At 32.4% G+C, this 7,662-nt stretch overlaps 1 long non-coding RNA gene across 4 annotated transcripts; it reads right to left on the bottom strand.

The window, feature by feature from the left end:
* Positions 1 to 1,281: 1,281 nt before the first annotated feature.
* On the bottom strand, positions 1,282 to 6,565 carry LOC139856900 (uncharacterized). Of its 4 annotated transcripts, none has more exons than XR_011762220.1 (9): positions 6,246 to 6,565; positions 5,998 to 6,091; positions 5,540 to 5,579; positions 4,956 to 5,021; positions 4,606 to 4,683; positions 4,034 to 4,509; positions 3,757 to 3,843; positions 3,074 to 3,185; positions 1,282 to 1,847 (listed from the first exon to the last, which is right to left on the bottom strand). It is a non-coding gene; the product is annotated as an uncharacterized lncRNA (long non-coding RNA). The 4 variants fall into 4 exon arrangements; XR_011762219.1 differs by having other exon boundaries at positions 1,282 to 1,803; XR_011762221.1 differs by having other exon boundaries at positions 1,282 to 3,185; positions 4,034 to 4,080; positions 4,430 to 4,509.
* Between the last annotated feature and the right edge of the window lie 1,097 nt (positions 6,566 to 7,662).

Genomic DNA, 7,662 nt, shown 5'->3' with positions numbered 1-7,662 from the left:
ATCAGAGTTAGGCCGCGCCGCGGCTATGTTCCCCGCACCGCGGGTTATGCCTGACAGAAGTGGTCTGCCCCTTTTAAAAAAAAAAAATGTTTTGCGTTAATTATTGGGTTGGGTATATATATATATATATATATATATATATATATATATATATATATATATATATATATATATAGAGAGAGAGAGAGATAGAGAGAGATATTTAATCAAGAGGGAATCACTTTTTTGGGGAAAATGGGGGGAAGTAATTTTTTTTTCGTTTTTTTCGAAAAAAAAAAATTCAGGCATCAAGATCACATGAAAATATAAACATTTAAAAAAGATACTTTGTGATGAATGTTATTATTTTGGCGGTAAAACGCTCGAAGAAAAAAAATGAAAACATTCAATGCATTGAATGTTTTGATTCTGAATTTTTTTTTTAAGGGGTTAAAAATTAGGGTTTAGAAATTAGGGGGTTAAAAAATAAGGTTTAGAAATTAGGGTTTTGGGTTTAGAAATTAGGGTTTAGATTGAATATTTTAACACGAATGGTTTAGAGTTTAGGGTTTTGGGTTTAGGGACTAAACCCAAAACACTAAACCCTAAACTCTAAATCGGGCTAAATTTCGAAAAAAACACATCACACAAAATGAAAACAAAACGATGCAAATAAACTCAGAATCAAAATATTCAATGCATTGAATGTTTTCATTTTTTTCTTCGAGCATTTTACCGCCAAAATAATAACATTCATCACAAAGTGTCTTTTTTAAATGTTCATATTTTCACCTAAACTTGATGCCTGAAAAAAAAATCGAAAAAAACGAAAAAAATTTACTTACCCCCACTTTCCCCCAAAAAAGTGATTCACTACCTTTATATATATATATAATATATATATATATATATATATATATATATATATATATATATATATATATATATATATATATATATATATATACATGAGTGAAAAAACTTGTCGTACCTAAGTAACTTTAACATAGACAATTCATCCGTTTAATTAACAAAAAGAGCATGAAAACTCGAAACTAGTTATTATGGTTTCAAATCAATAACAATTTTTTTAAAAGATACAAACAATACCTGACGATTATTATTATTAAATACATCATTTGTACTGAAACTTGTTAGGATCCAAACCGGTTTAACCCGTCAACCACCGCCACCCACCGTTTTACCATCTCACTAGGTAGCACTTAAACTAAAATATTGCTTATTCCCCGAGTCTCAAAAGTTAAGGCTTTAAAAGAATATCTTCTACTTTGAAGCCCATATTATTTGTAAAATGTTTTCAACATATTTCTCTCAACTTTTACGATTCAACCAAAATAAATTCATATGAGAGTAGTACAAATGAAGAATCTAATTATCTAAACACAAAAATATAACTTATAGCTAAAATAGTACAAGTCAAGGTAAGAAAAGCAAGTATAAAAGGAAGCTAACTCTAATCATCTTTGTTGTCCGAGTCAGCGTCATCGTCACCATCTTCTTCGATACCATCCTCATTCCCTGCACCCTCGTCCACCTGAACGCCACCCCTTGTCCCAGCTCTTGTACGTTTCAAAACCTTTAACTATATATTCATCTTCGTATCACACCCAAGCCACAAGTCACTCAAGCAATACAATGTCAAATTATAGGTACCCTCTTCAGGAGCCAAAAACCGACCTATAACCAATCTTGACCCGTTTCTCACTTTCTCAATTGCTTCCTTAAGAGCAGAATTCAGTTCCTTTGGGCTAGCCCCAGCCCATTCCTTTGATTCACGAATCACTTCTGGGGCAGCTATTAAAGCTGCAGATTCATCCATAAAGCTGACTTTTTGTGATATCCAAACACTGAAAATTGTATTAGCTAGTCGAAATGGGAAATGGAACCTACTAATTAATAGAAGCCCACATTTAAAAAACAGACTGTTGAAAGGGTATCATAAGATTAGAAATAGTCAATAGTTGACTTAACCTACTTGAAACGAAGGTTATTGGGATTACTATCATCTAGCTATACATGTAATTATTATTTAATTATCAAATTCATATGCCATTCTACAATTACGATTCTCACTTCTACATGTACGCACAAAAAAAGTTGAAAGTTTGTATCACACCCGAGCCACGAGTCACTCAAACAATACAATGTCAAATTGTAAATACCCTCTTCAGGAGCCAAAAACCAACATATAACCAATCTTGACCCGTTCCCAACTTTCTCAATTGCTTCTTTAACAGCAAAATTCAGTTCCTTTGATTCACGAATCACTTTTGGAGCAGCGATTAATGCTGCAGATTCATCCATAAAGCTCACTTTTTGCGATACAGTTTCATGTTTGGCTAACAAATTGTCCCACTTGACCATGTAGCAACAGACTAACTCAACTTGACCATCTAATATGCGACATATGTACTTTTGCGATAGTTCTACTGACTATTTATTTACTTTATACTAGATAAAATACGACCAAAAACAGATTGAAAAACGACATCATGATGAAGTTCAACAACTCTTATCTTACGTGTCTCTTAGAGCACAGAGTGACCACAAAAAGTGTTAAGTAGGCAAATTTTGAAGTTTCTCAGTCTAATTGAGCTCTTAAATTGTACTAATATTTTATATTTGATTAACTACCAGTAAAAGATAGGCAAATAATTTCAAGAGTTGGAAAGACCATTTGAGAATGATGTTTTATATGAGTGTACCAAACCAAGAAAGGAACGTATTTCACATATACATACTCACTCTAAAGAAGGAAATATCGACCTAATATATTGGTCGCTTCATGTTGTCCATAGTGGTCTTTTAAAGTACAATATTTTAAATCGGTATATTGAAATATAAGTGACAATTATTGTCCAAAAATAGTTCTGTTATCATATTTAACACATTACATTTTACAAAAAAGGAAACTAGTTTTGGGTTAGCTCATTCCGACCACTTCGACTCATACAAAAGTATTACCATGTTCAGCACATTATCTAATCTCTACCCGGACAAATACAACAAGATTTAATCTCAATTCCACAATGCAGGACCAAGGAAAAGAAACAATAGAGCTGAGGGTAAATACCTTTCTAGCAAGCTTTTTAAGGACAGTCTCACTGAAATGTGGTAATTGCAGAAAAAGGTGCTATTCCTTCAACAGACCCTCCAACAGGTTTCCTTGCACTGAGTGGCACTGCCTACATGTAACATCGAGAAAATTAGAAACAATTTAAATGGAGAAACTGAAATACATAAATAAGACAAGAAGATAGAAATAAAAGATCTTATTTTTTTTCTACAGTAAGCTTCATATGAAATGTAAAGGATAACGAACATAAGAAGGGTCACATCGTTTGGCATCATTACCAACTAATAGTGCTATAAACACCAAGTCATATACAGGGTTATATTAAAAAAAAAAAAAAAAAAAAAAAAAAAAGAAAAATGATGTTATGTAATACCATCTCTATTAGAGCGTAAGATGCAGCTACTTTAATGTTATTATAACTCTCTTTGTAGATATCAAACTGCTAACCAATTAAAATGTAGACAGCAGACAAAGTTTATTGTTTGAAAACTGAATCTTTCAGCTAATCTGCTCTTCATTCAGTTGTCGTTTTCAGATATTTCTGACTATGTTTTATATTAAAACCGGTGTGGCCTTCTTTGCAACTACAGAAAAAGCTTCATTACAACTGTCGGTAACTAGATAGGTGTGATTTTTCTATTTCTTATTTAGAAATAAGAACAAGTGTAAGCAAACACCACCTGTATGATACTCTGTGAGAGCTCGACCACTCCGATTTCAGGTCTCAGCTACCCATGTCCATGTGGCGGACGCTGTAAAACTGCCATCTACAACAAGAAATATATACCTTCAATTATAAAAAAAAAAAAAACTACCACAAAATTCATCCAGAGATATATATGGAGTAGTAATATACTAAATACTTCAAGATAACAATTTCTAAAAACTTATATAAATTTTACCAACAAAAAACATTTTGGGAGGTTGTGGGCACTTGAGATATAAAAGTTCACAGACCTGGAATTGTACAACTGTACCATCTGAGCAGCAGTATGCAACCATGCCTAAAATTCAAGTAGTCAATTGTGAGTTTACCAAAAGGAGTTTTGTCTGAATCAAATTAAATGCAGAAGAGGGAAGATGGACACAAAAGACGAGTGTAGTTAAAAGAAAGTCCTAAAAAACAGTTAAAAGTGATGAAGAGAGTGCAAACATTATCATTTGTCCTGAAGCAGTAAATTTCACATGTGGATACTAAGGAATGAGTAACAGCACAGAGCAGTATTGTTAATAGATATATTAAACTTTCAAATCATTACCAAATTTTTTTTTATTTTTTTCAAAAAAAAGGAAGGTACTTGTTAGTCTGATAGTTATGTAAACCCTGCAGTTGGGTCCCAACAAAGGGTTTACCAGTAACAGCAACGTCAGATGCAGCCTTTTATAACCTGATTATCCGTATTTCTCCATCATCAAAGGATAAAACAACACATCTGTAACAACATGAATATTACTGTAGGAAACTAAATATTAAAGAGTACAACGGAAGAAGAAAAATGGAAATAAATAAGGAGGAGGTCATATGATACCTTAGATCTGGCAGCCAGTCCAAGCTATATGTGATCCTCTGGACTGGGTTTACATCCCATAGAGGTCGAAATGGATCACTGCAAGGGGCCAACAAATTATCAAGATACATTACATTACTCAGTAAACAACTTTCATCCAACTGACAAAATATCAATCCAATAATGCACATCTGTAACTAAACACGAGTACATGACATCAATACACTTTTGTATACTTATATACAAGAGTTCTCTACTAGGCAGAAGGCAAAAAGGTTAAAAATGTGGGATCTTGCATCAACATCATTCCCTTATAGTATCAAATATCTTAAATAGGTAACATGAAAATAACATAATCAAAATATTCATACCCTAGGTCCCAGAGCTTTGCACCTTTATGACCTGCAGTAACGGTAATATTCGCACACTCTAAATCACTGCAAATATAAAACAAAAAGATTATTAAAAAGCCTAGAGACAAAAACAGAATATATTTCAATTTTTTGTACCTAAAGCCTGTATAATAAATGGTTAAGAACCATTTATTTCAAAGGATGCATTCTTTAATTCTTTCAAGGATTGAAGATTCTAAGACAAATAGAAGATAAGGCTTACAACCAACACATGAATGATGAAATGGCATGAGTAAAAGCACCAAGGTGTTGTTCAATAAGATGCATATATTGATGAAATACTTCATTGGACCAAGATGCCATATTACACCTCAATTACCTAGATAATAACTTATAGAAAACTTTATGTGAAGCATAAAGGCCCTGGTAACTAATTAATCACAAAGTAACGTTGGAATATTTTCTAGGGGTTACATGCATAAGATCTTAGAGTAATCTAATCTAATCTCTAACTTATAATGCTCCATATAACACCTCAAAAACCTGCCAAGTGCATAAGATAACATGTTCCTTAGTTCACAATGAATATATAGCATGAGTACCTTTCAGTGGACCATCGGCGGAGAAATTTCAAAGAGCAACCTGAAGCATAGCGATATCTAAGTTAGCCTTAATAATAGTTAGTCATTATATGCATGTCCTACCAGTACACAAGACTGGTAGATTACAAATATGTAAGAGAAAAATCTTAACATGTTTATCATGATAGTAGAAAAAGGTAGGTACACACACACACACACACAGTTGGCTATAGTTCACAAGCTTTGGTTTTCAACATCTATGACTCTTACGAAAGAATGTAGAGTTTCAGCTTCGTAAGTTGAATTAGAAATTTTTTAATTGATGACAAGCAAACAACCATTTCAAAGGTAATATGGAATAGCTAGTGTACTCAGTAGTCACTACTTACAGAAAAATGTGCTTGAGTACTTTCAATTGCAATAAACAAAACAGGGTGTATATGAATAGGAGAAACCAAATATGTAAGCACAAGCAGTACCTCAAGATTAGCATCACAATCAGTCCTCTGATGAACTCTGGGACACCAATCCAATGCCCAAATAAGTCTTCCCACATACATTACAAAGTCTTTTCTGAAAAAAGAAAAGAAAAAAAAAAAAAAAAAAAAGTAACTCCAGATGACTTTAAGTACAGATATGAACAAAGTAACAGCATAGATACCCCATTAAGAATTAATAAGAAAATTAAATTAATACACAAATATAAACGTATAAAATTAAAAAGTACGTTATGAAAGAGGTGGAAGACGAAATTCGGTTGATTTCATTTTGATTCAACTCAAATTCTGTTTCTTCTGAAAGCTCAGCTCGAACATTTTATTCATCACTTTGAAATAATTCTCAATTGAATAATCGAATTCTGTAACTGAAATTCCAGGCGGAAGAATCATGATCACGACGGTTATCGTAACTATATCGTTGTTCCTCTATCGGAACAACTTGTAAACTTGATTCGTTATTCTTCATTCGATTGTAATCATACACGAAATCGATCTGTTTTGCTGGAACGGGTGATAATTTTGCCCTAATTTTGTGTGGAAGATGTCCATGAATAGATACAGTCCAATTGTCCAAAGATAAATCTACTTTAGTAAATTCAAAGGGTGATTTTGGTACTTTTGGCGTTATATAAATTGAGCTGTAATTAAAAAAAAAAAAAAAAGATATATATATATATATATATATATATATATATATATATATATATATATATATATATATATATATATATATATATATATATATATATCCTTTTCCTTTCATCACATAAAGCGTGATGTCTCATCCAAAGTGTCAGACCCACATTCTCCCCAATTTGAACATTACACGTGTCCACACTCACAGATTTTATTTAAATATTATTTTTTTTTCGTAAATCACAAAAACACGACACGTGTCACCTCCTTACCCTAATATTGCACTTCATCTGCTATCTTCTCTCACAAAACCTCTCTTCAAAATTTCTCACAGATCCGATCAGAAAAACGTCCGTCGATGAATACTAACAACGATTATATGTACAACCACCTTTAATTCTGAATTCGCCATTAAATTGCCTACACATAGGTAGAAGATGTTCTTCGTCTACCCTAATATCATGGGTATCCAAATCGGTGGTGCCGGAAACGGGTTTACAGGTTCTTATGAGCCTTCAATTCCGATTATTCATGCCACCATCGTTAAATCTGAAATCGTGATTAAATTAGCACCAAATAAGTACACATTCTTCTCATTCTACCCTAATTTAATCGTAGTCCAAAAATCCGAATTCCGGATCCGTCTTCACACCTTCCTATGAAGCTTCAATGTGATTGTTCATCATTGTTGTTGTTGAAATCTACACAATTCTTTCTACGATAATTTACCACGTCCTAATTTACTATTACGTTTTCACTTTTGGAATTTGTTTTTTAAATACACAACTTTATGTTCAATCGATTTACTTTTCCTATTACGTTTTCACTTTTCGAGTTTGCTTAGTTGCTTGATTATTTTTTACTTTATTTTGTTTATTTAATTTTTTAGTCATTAATTCAATTTGTAAACTTGCATTTCGTATATGACAAGGTTTGATTTGAAAATTTAAGCATACGCTTCAACCTATTATTTATGTTTTCCTCTTCATCAAACATGTATAGTTATGT

This window comes from Rutidosis leptorrhynchoides, chromosome 1 (assembly GCF_046630445.1).
Source record: "Rutidosis leptorrhynchoides isolate AG116_Rl617_1_P2 chromosome 1, CSIRO_AGI_Rlap_v1, whole genome shotgun sequence".
Taxonomy (NCBI): Eukaryota; Viridiplantae; Streptophyta; class Magnoliopsida; order Asterales; family Asteraceae; genus Rutidosis; species Rutidosis leptorrhynchoides.
This window is presented reverse-complemented; position numbering and strand designations above follow the sequence as displayed.